This window comes from Schistocerca gregaria, chromosome 5, assembly GCF_023897955.1.
Source record: "Schistocerca gregaria isolate iqSchGreg1 chromosome 5, iqSchGreg1.2, whole genome shotgun sequence".
NCBI classification, from domain to species: Eukaryota; Metazoa; Arthropoda; class Insecta; order Orthoptera; family Acrididae; genus Schistocerca; species Schistocerca gregaria.
Genome location: NC_064924.1, coordinates 418,940,938 through 418,959,241, shown reverse-complemented (window position 1 = coordinate 418,959,241; position 18,304 = coordinate 418,940,938). Strand labels below are relative to the sequence as shown.

At 43.1% G+C, this 18,304-nt stretch overlaps 1 protein-coding gene across 1 annotated transcript in view; it reads right to left on the bottom strand.

The window, feature by feature from the left end:
- Positions 1-18,304, bottom strand: part of LOC126272901 (cytochrome P450 4C1-like) — a 270,136-nt gene that overhangs the window by 25,192 nt on the left and 226,640 nt on the right. The window lies entirely within an intron of this gene.

Sequence of the window (18,304 nt, the reverse complement as noted above, 5' to 3'; positions counted from 1 at the left end):
TGGTTGTAACTGATGGTGCTGTCAATTCTGCTCCTCGTGTTGCTCTCTGGTATAAAGCTAGTTTCGCGAGGCCGGACAAGCATGTTTTAGACTTAAATGTGCGTGTGGTGCAACTCAGCGTCAGTTAAAATGTACATCTGGTTTTCTCAATTATCATGTTCGACTTAAGAACTATTCTCTTTCAACCTTTTTTTTTGTAGTTCTTAAAAGATTTCTCTAATGCTTTCCCAGCTTATGCTTCGTCTATGCAGACTATTTAATCTGGACAACTTATAGGCTCAATAAATTTTGCTCCCTTTCTCTGTGTGTTAACGAGAGCTGTCATGCTTTCTTGGCTCTGTAATTTAAGCTACTGTAGACTCCGTGTTTTCTTAATACTACGAATCGGGTGGGTACATCCCGTTTTTTGTTAATGGCTTGCCATGCAAGTTGTTTGGGTTTAATGACCTTCTTAAGGAACTTGACCCCTTATTTAACTCAAAACATTAGTTCTCTTGGTTGGTTGCGAGCCTGTGCGTTTGTTATTTAATTTTTTTGTCTAGAGTTTTGATTTAAAGTAATTCAGGCCGAAGCCTCTATTTCAAGTGTGTTCATTGAAATTATTTGAGTTTGAAATGCATTAATTCTAATGGTTGCCTGGGCGCCAGTGCATCTGTTATTTAACTTGTATCTGTAGAATTTTGCCCGCATCTCGTGATCGTGCGGTAGCGTTCTCGCTTCCCACGCCCGGGTTCCGGGTTCCATTCCCGGCGGAGTCAGGGATTTTCTCTGCCTCGTGATGGCTGGGTATTGTGTGATGTCCTTAGGTTAGTTAGGTTTAAGTAGTTCTAAGTTCTAGGGGACTGTTGACCATAGATGTTAAGTCCCATAGTGCTCAGAGCCATTTGAACCATTTGTAGAATTTTGTTTTAAGTTAACTCAGATCGAGGCCTCTATCTCAAGCGCTAGCGCACCCTGTGTTCATAAAATTGTTGGGGTTTGAAATCAGTTTTTAGTATGAATTTTATGCATGTGAAACTTGTTAAGTCATTTGAAGTGAGCGTTCTAACTCTTGCTGATCGCAGTACGTACTCCAAATTTTTGACGCAGTTGCTATTAATCTTTGTGCACATTTAAGCTGCCTTTTGAACTGACTGATAATTGATGAAGGTGTGTAGCTTGGTCGCCGTTTGAGCTCTTGTGTGTAGTAAAAGAAAATTTTTGGGTTAATTACAATCAAACATAATTAATTTGTTTTTATAAGAAACACTCTTGTGATCAATTAGAATGCGTAAAGTTTTAATTTGATGCGTTGTTAATGTATGCATTTCAAGGCTGTTTTATGTCATGTGTTTTAGAAAGAGATGGAGTTTGTGTTACTTGACGATTCCAGGATGTGAAGCATCCCGATTAACAGGCGGTGTCGGAGTTGCAACTCATTCTTTTTGAACTTCAGCTGACTTTTCTTATTGCACTGTTAATTTCTAAATTGTTAAGGAACTTGGTGATTATGATGACGTGTATTTAAAATTATTTGTGTCACGAATGACTTTCAAACTCTGTTTGCACAATCCTTCCATGTCCAACGCAATCAAGAGTTACGCCGTGTTTCAACTAGAACTCTGCCTCACTTGTGTACAATTTACCGTGTTACGACATCCATACCGTGTCACTGTAATCCAGCGGTAGCGTCTTTAATTACTAAAGGAAGATCTAAGCCACTGCCTAGTATTTTAATGAAAAAACATCGCCAGTAGTGGCCGAGGACTTCGGCGTCAGTATTGATAGAAGAAGGTGGAAGGTCGACTGCAGGTTCAATGCGACTTTTGTCCCGCGGACGGGTTGGTTCCTGAGGGAGGTGGGACGGCGGACTGTACCCAAAGGGGTGAGGATCAGCAATGGTCAAGGGCATGGCAATATAGAAGGCAATGGAAACCACTCCATTAAAATAACATAGTATGAAATGATTGTCCCATATAGTCCACGGCTAACGGCTATAACTAGTGCTCCAAACGTCTGGATCCCCGATTCGCACTTAGCAACTGCTTAAATTCTGAATAAAAATCATCAGCAATGGTGGTTGTAGAATTCCGTGGTAAGAAGTCACCCTAAGTGTGCCAACGACCTTGTGCAAGAGGGCGGAAAGCGGACAGACTTTCAGGGCGCTCTCTTGTTCTTGGGGTGGGAAACTGCCCCGAAAAGGCATACGAATCGTCAACGGTCAATGGTATGAGAACGCAGATGGCAATGGAAACAGCTGCACTAAAGGCACATAACGTGTGTCCATAGGGGAGGTGGCCTGTAATTGAAAAAGTATCGTGTTGGTCTCTCCATTGGCAAGAGATTACAGACTAGTCCGCCTTTTGAATCTCCGGAAGGGACTACCAGGATGGAGTTGACCATGAGAAATAGATAGAATGACCAACGGAAAGATAATGTTTTACGAGTCGGGGCATAGAATAAGTTCAACGCGGAAGCTACAGAATCTGAAAAGTGAAAGGCACTGACTGAATCTATATGTACTGGGGGTCAGTGAAGTGAAATGGAAAGAAGACAAGGATTTCTGGTCAGAGGAGTGTAGGATAATCTTAACAGCAGCGGAACATAGTATCAAGGGAGTAGGACTAGTAATGAATAGGAAGGTAGGGCAGAGAGTGAGGTTCTGTGAACAGGTCAGTGATAGGTTTGTAATCAGAACTGACAGCATTACAGCCCCAACAACAATAGCTCAGACGGAGCTTGGTGGCGTAGTGGTTACCACACTGGACGCGCATTCGGAAGGACGACGGTTCAAACCCGTGTCGGCCATCCTGATTTAGGTTTTCTGTGATTTCCCTAAATCGCTTTAGGCAAATACCATGATGTTTACTTTGAAAGAGCACGGCCGACTTCCTTCCCCACCCTTCCCTAATCCGATGTGACCGATGACCTCACTGTTTGGTCCCTTCCCCAAAATCAGTCAGCCTACCAGCAACAGTTCACATATACGTGCTGGCGTCGAAGGTAGAAGATGAAGAGGTAGAGAAAGTATATGAGGATACTGAAAGGGTAGTTCAGTATATAGAAGGAGATGAAAATGTAATAGCACGGGGGATTAGAATGCGGTAGGGAAAGGAGTAGAACAAATGGTTATAGGTCAATGTGTGCTTGGTATTAGGAATGAGAGAGGAGAAAGAACAATTGAGTTCTGCAATAAATTTCAGCAAGAATCACAAGAGAAGGAGTTGCATTTGAAAAAGGCAAGATTCCTGAGACTTGTGGCGGAAAAAGGCAGAAGGTTTGATGACATTCCCACGAAATTTCCTTGGAGGAAAAAGCAAACAAGCCAATATTCAAGTTAGTTTGTAGAATCTACGAGACGGGAGATAAACCATCCAATTTTCGGAGCACACACATAATCCCACAGTAAAACTAGGTCACACAATCGTTAATACTATCATACAATCGGCTTAGAAGCCCATGCATCCAAACTGTTGATCCGAAATTTGTACAGAACAATGGAGAAGAGTAGCTGAGGATGGGTTTGGTGACGATCAATTTCGATTTAGGAAAGGTAAAAGCAACAGGGATACAGTGCTGACACCATATTCGATAATGAAGTGAAGACACTATCATAGGACTTTTCAGCTACAGAATTTGTTCAATAACTTGAAGTTCTGAGAGTGGTTTTGAAATGTTTAAGAGAATAAGTATATGCTAAAGACTAAGATGAGAGTAATGAAATAGTTTACACGAACCAAAACGGAACAATGAAAGATCAAAAGGGAAATTCTCTGTTGTCAAAGGGCATAAGGTGGCGGTGCGATAGTTATTCCCTACTGTTCACTTACTATATCGAAAGTGTAGTGAAGAAAATAAAAGTTCAGAAGTGGGATAAAAAATTCAGGATGCAAGTTTCTCTAACAAATCCTCAGAGAAACGAAGAAAAATTACAGTATTTTTTAAATGGAAAGAACAGTTGCATGAGCACAGAATATCTATTAAACGTAAACGAAAGGAAGACTTAAGTGTTAGGAGGTAGCAAAAATGAAATCAGTAGCAAACTTAACATCAATACTGGTCACCACATAGTAGCTGAAGTAAAAGTATTTTGCTACGTCTGTAGCAAAAAAACACATGGTAGACGAAGCTTAAAACTTAAGAAATAGTCGGTACAGGCAAAGGCGGCATTCCTCGGAAAATGAAGTCCGCTAATATTAAAGACAGGCCTTAATATGGCAAAGACGAATTTCCAGTCTATACGCTGTAAAAATATACTATTAATTAATAAAATCATTACTTAAATACTCCATGATTACGAGCTGATCAGTTAGATGGTACACTACACTACCGTACAGTACAGGCAGTAATCTACCGATCTCCAAAAATAACTATAGAAAATGATAGATATTTTGATAGAAACTACAACAACATCAGAAATAAGCAGCCAAAGAAACCAGTTAGCATCAACAACGTCTAAGCGTCGATGTACGTAGAGCTACAAAATGACGGTATAAATAAATGTATATATTACGTCGAAGTTATAAAAAGCCGAAGTGAAAACCGTATATTGGCTTATTTATGTCATCTGCACAAAATGATTGTCTAAGAACATGTCAGAAGACCAAATGTAGGAAACTATAAACGTGTCAGACCAAATGTAGAGAACCAACCATGTCTTACCAAACACTAAATATACAAAAACCCAAGATAATGTTCCTGATGAACACTATATACGCATCTACATGCTAGCAGCGCTTGCAAAAGGACAGCATCAACAAAACCTAAATAAAGATAAAGCCGTCAAAATGACCACATGACTACATGTGTCATGTCAAAGCTACAAAACGGTAAGTGTAGATCGTAGAGGGGCGTACTTACGTCTTATGTATGAAATGAATGTCCAAAACGTGCCAAAAGTCCAATTGTAGAAAACCACCTATTACGTAAGTGAAAGGACGACGTCCCACAAACCATCAATCACAGAGATTACATACAAAAACTTCTTACTGACACGTTGTATTGGGTACGAGGGGGCACGGTTTCAGCTAATGTAAATACGAAAACGCAACTCTCAACCGTTTTCGAGAAAATCCTGTTTGAAAATTTTAGGCGTGCTTATGTACTTTGTATGGGTGTCACTGTCAAGGAGTCTGCAGCCAAGCGAGTAAGCCCGTAGTTTCATAAGCGTGTGGTCTCTGGATCGAATTTCATTTGCCGGTCGTTCCTTTCCTTTCGTCTTTTGCGCTCCTACGTATGTGTGGTAGGCCACGAATTTTTGAGGTGACCGAGAATCATTTATGAATGTAAACTAAGTCCGTTTTTGCAGTGGACACATTGGAAACACGCACATGCAAAAATTTGGCTATCGTTCTCACTTCGCGCACCGGGGTAGTATGTCATGCTGGTTCAGTCTCTCAACATAGCGCCGCGTGTCTTCACAGTCACCATTCAGAGTCGTGTGAGTCCTTTACCTCATCGCATCGCTGTTTGTTATCTAGGGTTTGGTGTTTCAGCACCTCTACCTCACGTGGCTTTGTCTCATGCTGTTATGTCTAACATCCTTCCCATGTCTATTCCATGTGCAGGTACTGTCGGTTTCAGTTTGGACAAATCCACGCAGCATATGCACCTCGGTTCTTTGGAGATACATGACCATTTGGTGGACAATATTAAGGTTACTACAGATCAAGTGCATACTGCATACTTAGAAGATCTGCTTCTGTTTTTTTTTTTTTTACAAAAACAGAAGAAAAGCGTGTAATACAGTCTGGAACCGCGCGACCGCTACGGTCGCAGGTTCGAATCCTGCCTCGGGCATGGATGTGTGTGATTTCATTAGGTTAGTTAGGGTTAGGTAGTTCTATGTTCTAGGGGACTGACAACCTCAGAAGTTAAGTTCCATAGTGCTCAGAGCCATTTTTTGAGAAGCGAGTAAGCACTTAATTTCATAAGGGCGAGGTCTCTGGATTGGAACTCGCTATCAGTACGTCCTTCCTTTTCTTCCTTTTTTCCCGTTCCCACGTAATTCTAACAACATATATGCGTGATATGCCACGAAACTGTGTGAGGAATAAGAACTATTTATGAATGCAAGCCGAGTTTTTTTTTGGCTAATAGACACACTGAAACCACTCACATTCCAAAATTCATCTTCATTACATGTGCAGTATGTCATAGTCATTATTGTTTTCCATACTTCTATGATCTACATCTACATCTACATCTACATCCATACGCCGCAAGCCACCTGACGGTGTGTGGCGGAGGGTACCCTGAGTACCTCTATCGGATCTCCCTTCTATTCCAGTCTCGTATTGTACGTGGAAAGAAGGATTGTCGGTATGCTTCTGTGTGGGCTCTGATCTCTCTGATTTTATCCTCCTGGTCTCTTCGCGAAATATACGTAGGAGGGAGCAATATACTGCTTGACTCTTCGGTGAAGGTATGTTCTCGAAACTTTAACAAAAGCCTGTACCGAGCTACTGAGCGTCTCTCCTGCAGAGTCTTCCACTGGAGTTTATCTATCATCTCCGTAACGCTTTCGCGATTACTAAATGACCCTGTAACGAAGCGCGCTGCTCTCCGTTGGATCTTCTCTATCTCTTCTATCAACCCTATCTGGTGCGGATCCCACACTGCTGAGCAGTATTCAAGCAGTGGGCGAACAAGCGTACTGTAACCTACTTCCTTTGTTGTCGAATTGCATTTCCTTAGGATTCTTCCAATGAATCGCAGTCTGGCATCTGCTTTGCTGACGATCAACTTTATATGATCATTCCATTTTAAATCACTCCTAATGCGTACTCCCAGATAATTTATGGAATTAACTGCTTACAGTTGCTGACGTGCTATTTTGTAGCTAGATGATAAGGGACCTATCTTTCTATGTATTCGCATCACATAACACTTGTCTACATTGAGATTCAATTGCCATTCCGTGCACCATGCGTCAATTCGCTGCAGATCCTCCTGCATTTCAGTACAATTTTCCATTGTTGCAACCTCTCGATACACCACAGCATAATCTGCAAAAAGCCTCAGTGAACTTCCGATGTCATCCACCAGGTCATTTATGTATATTGTGAATAGCAACGGTCCTATGACACTCCCCTACGGCACACCTGAAATCACTCTTACTTCGGAAGACTTCTCTCCATTGAGAATGACATACTGCGTTCTGTTATCTAGGAACTCCTCAATCCAATCACACAATGGGTCTGATAGGCCATATGCTTTTACTTTGTTCGTTCAAAGACTGTGGGGAACTGTATCGAACGGCTTGTGGAAGTCAAGAAACACGGCATCTACCTGTGAACCCGTGTCTGTGGCCCTCACTATCATTCTGAATTGTGTGGTGCTCATTAGGTTACTCAATATACGAGGGCTATTCGGAAAGTAAGTTCCGATTGGTCGCTTAATGGAAACCACTGTGAAAATCAGAAATGTTTTGTCTGCAGCAGTTAGCTACACCTTCCAGCTACTTCTCCACATAGTCGCCTCTCAGACTTCTGTCATCTGTCATGCATTGTGCTTATTTCGTATACTCTCATCATAGAAGGCAGCCGCCTGTACTTTCCACCAATAATCTACGCTGGTCTACAGTTGATTGACTGCGCCAAAATGCCTTACAAGCCAGCAGTTCATGTGGGCACAGATGAAACTCTGGGGCAGCCAGTTACTGGTTGTATTGTGGGTGATCAAATACTTGCTATCGAAAACGCTGTAGGAGCATCTTCGTTGCCCCTGCAAAGTGCCGCTGAGAATTGTTATGAAGAAGGAACCGCATGACAGTTGGGTTAATTGGGCGGCATGTCATCAGGCGAAATTCTGACCATACTTGGTGGGAGATGCTGTTTCCTAGGAGTCTTTACGTGCTTACTGTGCACTCAGAAGTGGAAAGAGGTACTTGACGCTCTCGACGGGCATACTAGAGACAGTGCCCAACATATCTGTGCAAAGCATTATAGGAATTTCGCAGTGATTTTCATTTCGGAACCGATCGGAAATTACTTTCCGAATAGCCCTCGTTCTTGCCACAAATGTTGTCAAAAGAATATGAATAAAATGACTGTACTGATTTAACTGAATTTTGTTGTGTATCGTCAGCTGTGGACTCTTTGAATCCCAAGTACATATACAAGCAAGCCTAAAATTTTCAATGACTGTTTTCTCGAAATAGGGTGAAAGTTGCGTTTTCCTATTTCTGCATCATAGATTAAGTCCTAGTCGAGCTTTACACATTCTGTCAACATTAATCCAGTCGATGACGGGAAGTTCGTATGGTTCCCATGTGAGTGCAGTCAGGAATGCTCAATCTTGCATAGTCATCGGTTCCGGTCAGTGCCAAGCAACGTCAGGGATGACGCAAAAAGTTTACATGGATCGCTGAGTCAGAGGCAGCGGAATCCGGCCCTGAGGTGTACACTTTCCGTTTATAACCTGCCCATGTTTGCCTGTTAGCTAGGTAGGCAAGCTGCCACATGTTGTCAGCAGAACTAGCAGGCTGCTTTATTCCCATCCAAGCCAAGCTTTGCCCCACCCAAGCAGGCTAAAGGAATCTTGATTGCCTACCTGCCCGTCTTTCTGCTGCGCCGCGGTACGTAGCAATTTATACTGTATGCTATGAAAGCAGTGGTATGAGTAGTGTTCAGAAGTTAATGAAAAGTATGTTTCGTTACCCGAGTATCACAAGACGAGTTTCAATGAAACATATGTTCATTTTGAGTCTTTTGGCCAGAAAATGGTGGTTTTATTTGTCCTTTTTTCTTTTCACCATGATTTGGGCTTATTGATTTATTTCGATATGAACGGTTTTCTCTGCAGCTTCAACGTCTTTCGATTAGTACTGGCTATTCTCAATGAGAACCACCGTCAGGTCGCTTATATTGCATGTTTCCTGTGGTAAGCAGAACCATGTCTGAAAGTCGATATCTTTTGCACTTAGAGCCTGAAGATGTCTGTTGCGGTGTAATGATAATTATAGTGAGGTTCTGAAAGTCTAGTTTCTGTAACCTTAGTGTGTTTCCGCCAAATATATCCCCAGATATACTAATTTAAATTACTTTTCCTAAAATGTATATAGCGGGTTCGATGAATTCATTCTAACGTATGTGGCCAGAATAGTTCGTCCAAAATTCCCCAAATATATTTTACCAAACACAAAGTTCATTTTTCATACGACGTTAATCTAGAAAGTACATGTCCGGAAGAAGAAACTTTTCTTTCATACTAAACTTCCGTCTCACTACATTGCATACCACGGGAATGTTGGTTTTAAAATCCACTGAGCTTTTTTTCCTGGTCCAATTAATGTTTGCCCTAAATTTAGAAAGCGTATATACTTATAAATGGCGTCAGGTTCTTAGCACACGTTTCCACACAACCGTCAGGCACCTAAGTCTTTGTCTTCTTTCAAAACATTTGTGGGGTGAGGAAACCGTTGGTCAAATTTACAGACTGTCACAACGTACTCAAGGTTCCAGAACGAGTGTTTAGCAACTTTTAACACAATTTGAATTGGCCGACACCTGTAGACTCCTTGAAGCTGCCCCATAAACACACAAAATGTTTTCCCTTGCTGGACTTAAGATGTGTTTCGCGGCTGTTTTACATTACCCAATTCTTAATTTCTCCTCAAAATGTCTCGGAGCACTATGGGACTTAACTTCTGAGGTCATCCATCAGTTCTCTAGAACTTAGAACTACTTAAACCTAACTAACCTAAGGACGTCACACACATCCATGCCCGAGGCAGGATTCGAACCTGCGACCGTAGTGGTAGCACGGTTCCAGACCGAAGTGCCTAGAACCGCTCGGCCATCCGGCCGGCTAATTTATCCTCAGTCGCATTTAAGTTTGGTTTGTTCATTTTTCCCAATGTTATGAGAAATGAGTTGCAGTGAAACTACCTACGCAGACGTATACACGCCTGTTCTGTAGTCACGTTGAACTGATAGCGCAACCTGTTCACAGGCGCAGCAGGTTGAACCAGTCCCGTGATGCTTTTAAGGCTTACGGAAACCCTGTTTGCCTGCTTCAACCTCTGCGTTTCAGCACACATTTACTCTTGTCTCCATTGCGGCAGGTTACGCTGCTTTAATGGTTGTGGCGGAGACTGGAGCAGGCAGGCTGAAAGGAGAATTTTTACACTTCTGGTCCCGCCGAGCCATGTCGTGTGACAGGCGCAGAGGTCCAGGCAGCCAACCCTGGAGTGGCGGCTGGCCGGTTGCTGGACGACTACGAATGGTGGTGGCAAACGTCCCAGTGGCTAAGTGAGTAAGAGGGCCTCGCTTCGACCCTCGGTCTATCAGGCTGCGGGTCGACCGCCTTCGCACACAGTATTGTCAGGACGACGGCAGAGCGGCGGCGACCTCCCGGTGGAGACCAACAATGATGGCTGACTAGTCGATTCACACCCAGCCTGACCGGACGCCGGCATGTGTTTGCTCCAAAACGTGTTTGTTGTGGTGCTGTAGTGAATAAGTCGCATATGCCGGATGCCAGTATCCCTGGTCATGGTAAGGGTCCGAATATTGAACGGCAACGCTGTGTCGGAGTATTGCTGTAAGTGGCCCGCTTTATGTCGATTGCACCTCCATACGCTAGTATCGTTACAGAGGCGTTTGATACAGTTCCCCACAGTCGTTTAATGAACATAGTAAGAGCATATGGACTATCAGGCCAATTGTGTGATTGGGTTGAAAAGTTCCTAGATAACAGGACGCAGCATGTCATTCTCAGTGGAGAGAAGTCTTCCGAAGTAAGAGTGATTGCAGGTGTGCCGCAGGGGAGTGTGGTAGGAGCGTTGCTATTCACAATATATATAACTGACCTTGCGGATAACATCGGAAGTTCGCTGAGGCTTTTTGCGGATGATGCTGTAGTATATCGAGGAGTTGTAACAATGGAAAATTGCACTGAAGTGCAGGAGGATCTGCAAATAATTGATACATGGTGCAGGGAATGGCAATTGAATCTCAATGTACACAAGTGTAATGTGCTGCGAATACGAAGAAAGAAAGATCCTTTATCATTTAGCTACAATAAAGCAACTGGAAGCAGTTAATTCCATAAATTACCTGGGAGTAGGCATTAGGAGTGATTTAAAATGGAATAATCATATATAATTAATCGGTGGTAAAGCAGATGACAGACTGATATTCACTGGAAAAATCCTAAGGAAATATAATCCGAAAACGAAGGAAGTAGGTTACAGTACACTTGTTCGCCCTCTGCTTGAATACTGCTCACCGGTGTGGGGTCCGTACCAGATAGGGTTGATAGAAAAGATGAAGAAGATCCAACGGTGAGCAGCGCTCTTCGTTACAGGATCATTTAGTAATCGCCAAAGCGTTACGGAGATGATAGATAAACTCCAGCGGAAGACTCTGAAAGAGAGACGCTCAGTAGCTCGCTACGGGCTTTTGTTGAAGTTTCGAGAACATTCCTTCACCGAGGAGTCAAGCAGTATATTGCTCCCTCCTACGTATATCTCGCGAAGAGACCATGAGTATAAAATCAGAGAGATTAGAGCCCACACAGAAGCATACTGACAATCTTGCTTTCCGCGAACAATACGGGACTGGAATAGAAGGGAGCACCGATAGAGGTACTCAAGGTACCCTCCACCACACACTGTCAGGTGGCTTGCGGAGTGTGGAGGTAGATGAAGATGTAGATGATGGGACATCAGTGAATAGCTACCATGAGACTAGAGGCATCTGAGAGGGAAAAATTGTAGAGGAAGACAGAGATCTGAATGTACAGAACTAGTAAATGAAGACGTTGGGTGCAAGTTCAACTGTATACAGGTTGACGCAGGGGAGGATACTGCGGCCAGGCGCAAGCGGTACCGCTCACAGGCGCCGCCTGGCATACCTGCCCGTTTGACAGGCCTGTCATATCGCGTTGCTTCAGTGACAGACGGTCCTTAAAGTGTGCATCTTGTACCCCCTCATAGAAACAGCATCAAAATCTTGGTTCCACAGAGGAGACAGACAAAGGATGAAGCAATCATCACGCAGTTTGCTTGCCTAGCTGTGCAAGTAAAAAGAAATTAAAAATCGACGCTAGTGCATGTCGTTTAAAGAAAACTATCACACACAGGTGGTTATTTGTACTGGTCATCCCTTGAAGATGTTACACATCATCAGGTATGATGGAGAAAGGTAAATGTATCAATCCGATATAAGGGCTTCTGGTCCGGAAATGACCGAGTCGAAAGTTATAAGTGAAAATCGTTCTCCGGCATGGAATACAAATACCGGTACTGTTGTTGCTTAGACTGCAGGTTAGCTAACTTTCAGAGGTTGTTGGATGGACCAAAACAAAAAAAATATTCAGTAAACACGGGTACTAAAATGCATGCCTTAAGAGCTACGATCAGTTGTTCAGTAGAAGACATGTGTTTCGCAGTATCGAAGATGAGAGCCCTTCCTTACTAGACACTTTTTCTTGGATTGTTTCATACTACTACGTTTGAAAATTTCCTAGCTTACAGACTTAGCAACTACAGTACTCGTACACATATTACACTGTCTGAGGTATCAGAACGACTATTGCTTATACTTTTCGAATCGATTGTTTCAGGACCAATGACACCTACCCTAAATTAATACATTTCTCCTTCTCCATCATCGCTGAAATCTTGTATCGTCATCAGGGAATCATACTGTTTATGAAATTTGATGTCTACCCAACGTAATTTTCTGTTTTGGTATCTTCAAACATTTATTGCTTGAAACAGATTCTCTTACGAAACTTTCGTTGTAGTTTCTTACATCCTTTGAAGACATTGGGGAAAAATTTTGTTTAATTCAGAATATTCTATCCCATTCCTGTTATTGTTTATGTGAAACTCTTGCCCTCACTTCTATAATAACCTTTTCCCATTATTACAGTGCTTTTTTTTAAATTCACGCATTACGTTCATAAAGCGTGTAAGTAGGCTGTTTAGATTTTCTTATTGGTAACGCCACGTGGCGTTCAGTGTTAAACACTGACTTCAGTATTAGTAGTGAACAGTCGATGAAAGGATAGTTAGTGAATGAAAGATTTTAATAGAGAACAAACAATGTATTTACCTTAATAGTCATAATATATATATATATATATATATATATATATATATATATATATATATATATATATATATATATATATCAGTTCATGACATCCATTCTTACAAATTTCAAAACTCCGCCATCTCTCTCCCCACATCCACCACTGCTGGCGGCTCACCTCCAACTGCGCAAGGCTACGTGCTGTTAACATCCAGCTGCCCAACACTACAATGGCGAGTATTACAACAATGCCAACCAGCCACTGACTGCACACAGCACAGTGTGTGATTTTCATATAGAGCGCCACGTGGCGTTACCAATAAGAAAACCTAAACAGCCTACTTACAAGAGCACAGTATAGTGTAACACATTTGATTATCACCCAAAAACTTTTTAAGCAAAACCTCCTTTCATCGACTGTTCACTACCAATACTGAAGCCAGTGTTTAACACTGAACAAATGAATGTTTAAAACAACGGTCAAACGTTGCTTGTTGTGTATTGAATCACTCTTTGGACAGCTTAGGAACTGCTGTTTGCAGCGCGAACTCCATTTTCCGAATCTCACTACCGCTGATACACAGAAATGCTGGAAGGAAATGTTTCTTTTCTGCCTCAGTTTAGTTTAGTTCAGTTATGCAAAATTACCACGTACAAAGGTTTTAGGCCATATTCTGTCTGATCTGACCATCATCCGACCAGATGACACGGATGGTCCAACGTCGATGATTCTGAGCCCACTGCAGTCGCGATTGTCAACGACTTTGGCTCAATCCGTGAACACGCAGGGATCATCTGCTGCGGAGTCCAATGTTGAGCAATGTGGGTGACTGGTGTGCTGCGAAACACCTGTGCATTCTCCAGAGCCGTACTTTGTCGTCAGATCTGCAACAGATCGTTTTTTATCCTGCTTTACACAGCGGCCAAACGTTCGACCACGGAGTTTCGTGATGAGGTGTGGATATTCAACCCTTAGCCTACTATTTGCGATTTCACCTTTCATCAACCACTTTCCATAGACGTTCACGACAGTAGCCCGCGAACAATCACCAGCTTTGCCGCCGTTCCCGAGATATGGTTCAAATGGCTCTGAGCACTGTGGGACTTAACTTCTAAGGTCATCAGTCCCCTAGAACTTAGAAATACTTAAACCTAACTAACCTAAGGACATCACACACATCCATGTCCGAGGCAGGATTCAAGCCTGCGGTCGCACGGTTCCAGACTGTTGCGCCTAGAACCGCTCGACCACCCCGGCCGGCTCACAGACACAGTCTCTTTGACTGTTCAGAGATGTAAACAACCATGCATGAGCAGCGCCTATTAGACGGAGGGGGTCCGACAGCCGATCGGTTCCAGTCATTCCACCAGGAAGGAGGTACACGACTGGTGTTGTCTGTAGTTCAACCGTGCTTAGACGTGCAATACCTTGGTTTTATCGCATCCGCTTTGTTACTTCGTGCCAGGAAGGGCTCTCGGAGTGAACCAAAGCGTCGTTGTTGTTCGGACATGGAGGAGATACAGAGAGACAAGAACTGTCGATGACATGCCTCGCTCCGGCCGTCCAAGGGCTACTACTGCAGTGGATGACCGCTACCTACGGATTATGGCTCGGAGGAACCCTGACAGCAACGCCACCATGTTGAATAATGTTTTCGTGTAGCCACAGGACGTCGTGCTACTACTCAAACTGTGCGCAACAGGCTGCATGATGTGCAACGTCGCTCCCGACATTCATGTCGTGGTCCATCTTTGCAACAACGACACCATGCAGCGCGGTACAGATGGGTCCAACAACATGCCGATTAAACCGCTCAGGATTGGCATCACGTTCTCTTCACCGATGAGTGTCGCATATGCTTTCGACCAGACAGTCTTCGGGGACGTGTTTGGAGGCAAACCGGTCAGGCTCAACGCCTTAGACACACTAAACAGCGAGTGAAGCAAGGTGGAGGTTCCCTGCTGTTTTGGGGTGGCGTTATGTGGGGCCGACGTACGGCACTTGTGGTCATGGAAGGCGCCGTAACTGCTGTACGATACATGAATGCCATATCCGACCGATAGTGCAACCATATCGGCAGCATATAGGCGAGGCATTCGTCTTCATGGACGACAGTTCGCACCCCCATGTGCACATCTTGTGAATGACTTCGTTCAGGATTACGACGTCGCTCGACTAGAGTGGCCAGCATGTTATCCAGATATGAACCCTATCGAACATGCCTGGGATAGTTTGATAAGGGCTGTTTATGGACGACGTAACCCACCAGTCATTCTGAGGGATCTACGCCGAATCGCCGTTGAGGAGTGGGACAGTCTGGACCAAAAATACTTTGATGAACTTTTGGTTAGTATGCCACGACGAATACAAGCATCCATATGTGCAAGAGATCGTGCACTGGGTGTTAGAGGTACCGGTATGTACAGAAATCTGGACCACTACCTCTGAAGGTCTTGCTGTATGGTGTTACAACATGAAATGTGCAGTTTTCAGGAGCAATAAAAAGGGCAGAAACGATGGTTAAGTTGATACTTATCGATCGATTTTCTGTACAGGTTCCAGATTTTTCGGAACCGAGGTGATGCAAGACTCTTTTTGCTGTGTGTATGTATGTACATAGTTCATCCATCCTGGGAATCGAGAATCTCAAAGATTTTTGTCTGTTTCCGATATAGATACAAGCAAGATATAGGTCCCAGCAGTTCGCAAACCCTATTGAAATGTTTACAGTAATTCCTCACTCTGTCCTAGACATACAAAACGAAGGGCACTGCAGTTTATACGTAGAGAGGGAAGATTTAATAAAATATTTTTTTTTACTTACAACTTAATTTCACGTTTGCATGCAGCAGTGTTCCTATAGTGTGCTTTTGACGGATATACAGTGTATGTTCAAATAGCAAAAGATATTTTTATGGGATTTCGTTAGCCGGTCTGAGAGACCGAGCGGTTGTAAGCGCTTCAGTCTGGTACCGCGCGACCGCTAATGTCGCAGGTTCGAATCCTGCCTCGGGCATGGATGTTTGTGATGTCCTTAGCTTAGTTAGGTTTAAGTAGTTCTAAGTTCTAGGTTAGTGATCACCTCAGATCTTAAGTCCCATAGTGCTCAGAGCCGTTTTAACCAGTATTTGTGATATCGTTACAATTTTAAGGAGTTTTAGATTTTTGCTTTACTTGTGCTGTGAAGCCTTGCTGCTTACCGAGTTTAGTGATTCTAGGTCAATGGCACGAACCCTATAGGTTTTTATGTGTGAGTTTGCAAGTACCAGAAGTATGTGACACATATATGACAGAATCTTTTGACTGTATTGACTTAGATACTTAAAATTGTTACACCAGCAAGAGACGATAGACTTAAGTGTATGACATAAATTTGAACTTGATACGCGAACCTATTCCAGGAAAATGAGTCTTAAAAAGGCGGATAAAAATTAGAAAAAGTATTTTTTATAATATAATTATAAATTCATAATTTTGGGATTTTTCTTTACCTGTACCGTGAAACGTTATTAATTGCCAAATTTCATGATTATAGGTGATCGGGAAGCACATTACAGGTTGTAATAGGTGAGTTCAAGAGTATGAAAATATTTGGAATAAACGGCCCTATCTTTTGACTGCATTGTCTTAGAAGCTCAACATTTTTACACCTCTTAGGGACTGTAGACTTTAGTATGTGATATACATTCCAACGTGATTCAACAAACTGTTGTATTGTGTGTCTAAATGGGGCCATGTGTTGGTTAGAAGAAGCCCAGTTGAGGACCTGTATCAACCTGTCTGCCTGCTAGACTCTCTGGACCTATACCTAGCCTTATGGTCCGGGGTGCGAATTCGTGTGGCAGCGGGAGCATTGTCGTGGTTATCCCACGCACCCCTCCTGCAGATTTGTACGTCAGGTTTGTGATTCGACATGTTCTGATGACATTCACGAACAGAATTCCAGGTGGTGCATTCCGACAGGCTAACACTCGCCCACATACCACTGTTACGACCCAAGATGCTCTACAGCGTGTCGAGATGTTGCCTTGGACTGCTCGGTCATCAAATGGTTCAAATGGCTCTGAGCGCTATGAGACATAACTTCTGAGTTCATCAGTCCCCTAGAATTTAGAACTACTTAAACCTAAATAACCTAAGGACATCACAAGCATTCATGCCCGAGGCAGGATTCGAACATGCGACCATAGCAGTCGCTCTGTTCCGGACTGAAGTGTTTAGAACCGCTAGGCCACCGCGGCCGCCGGTCATCAAATGTGCCTCCAATGGAGCACATATGGGACATCATCGGACGACAACATCAACTTCATCCACAAATAGCATTGAGCGTTCCTGTATTGACCGACCAAGTGGAACAGGCGTGAAGCTCCATCCCACAAACTGACATGCGGCACACGTACAACACACTAAACGCACGTTTACGCGCTTGCTTCCAACATTTGCAATGACTTACCTCGTAATTATGTTAATCAGTGATCTTACAATGTTGATCATTTAAATATGTTACTTAAACAAATGTAATCCGAAATTTTATTTCTTTACGTTAAGGAAAGTCCACTGGACCGGACGGGATACCAATTCGATTCTACAGAGAGTATGCGAAAGAACTTGCCCCCCTTCTAACAGCTGTGTAACGCAAGCCTCTAGAGGAACGGAAGGTTTTAAATGATTAGAAAAAGAGCACAGGTAGTCCCAATCTTCAAGAAGGATCGTCGAGCAGATGGGCAAAACTATAGACCCATATCTCTCACGTCGATCTGTTGTAGAATTTTAGAACATGGTTTTTGCTCACGTATTATGTCGTTTCTGGAAACCCAGAATCTAATCTGCAGGAATCAACATGGATTCCGGAAACAGCGATCATGTGAGACCCAACTCGCTTTATTTGTTCATGAGACCCAGAAAATATTAGATACAGGTTCCCAGGTGGATGCCATTTTCCTTGACTTCCGGAAGGCGTTCGATACAGTTCCGCACTGTCGCCTGATAAACAAAGGAAGAGCCTACGGAATATCAGACCAGCTGTGTGGCTGGATTGTAGAGTTTTTGGCAAACAGAACACAGCATGTTGTTCTCAATGGAGAGACGTCTACAGACGTTAAAGTAACCTCACGTTAAAGTAACCTGCGGCGTGCCACAGATGAGTGTTATAGGGCCATTGCTTTTCACAATACATGTAAATGACCTAGTAGATAGTGTCGGAAGTTCCATGCGGCTTTTCGCGGATGTTGCTGTAGTATACAGAGAAGTTGCAGCATTAGAAAATTGTAGCGAAATGCAG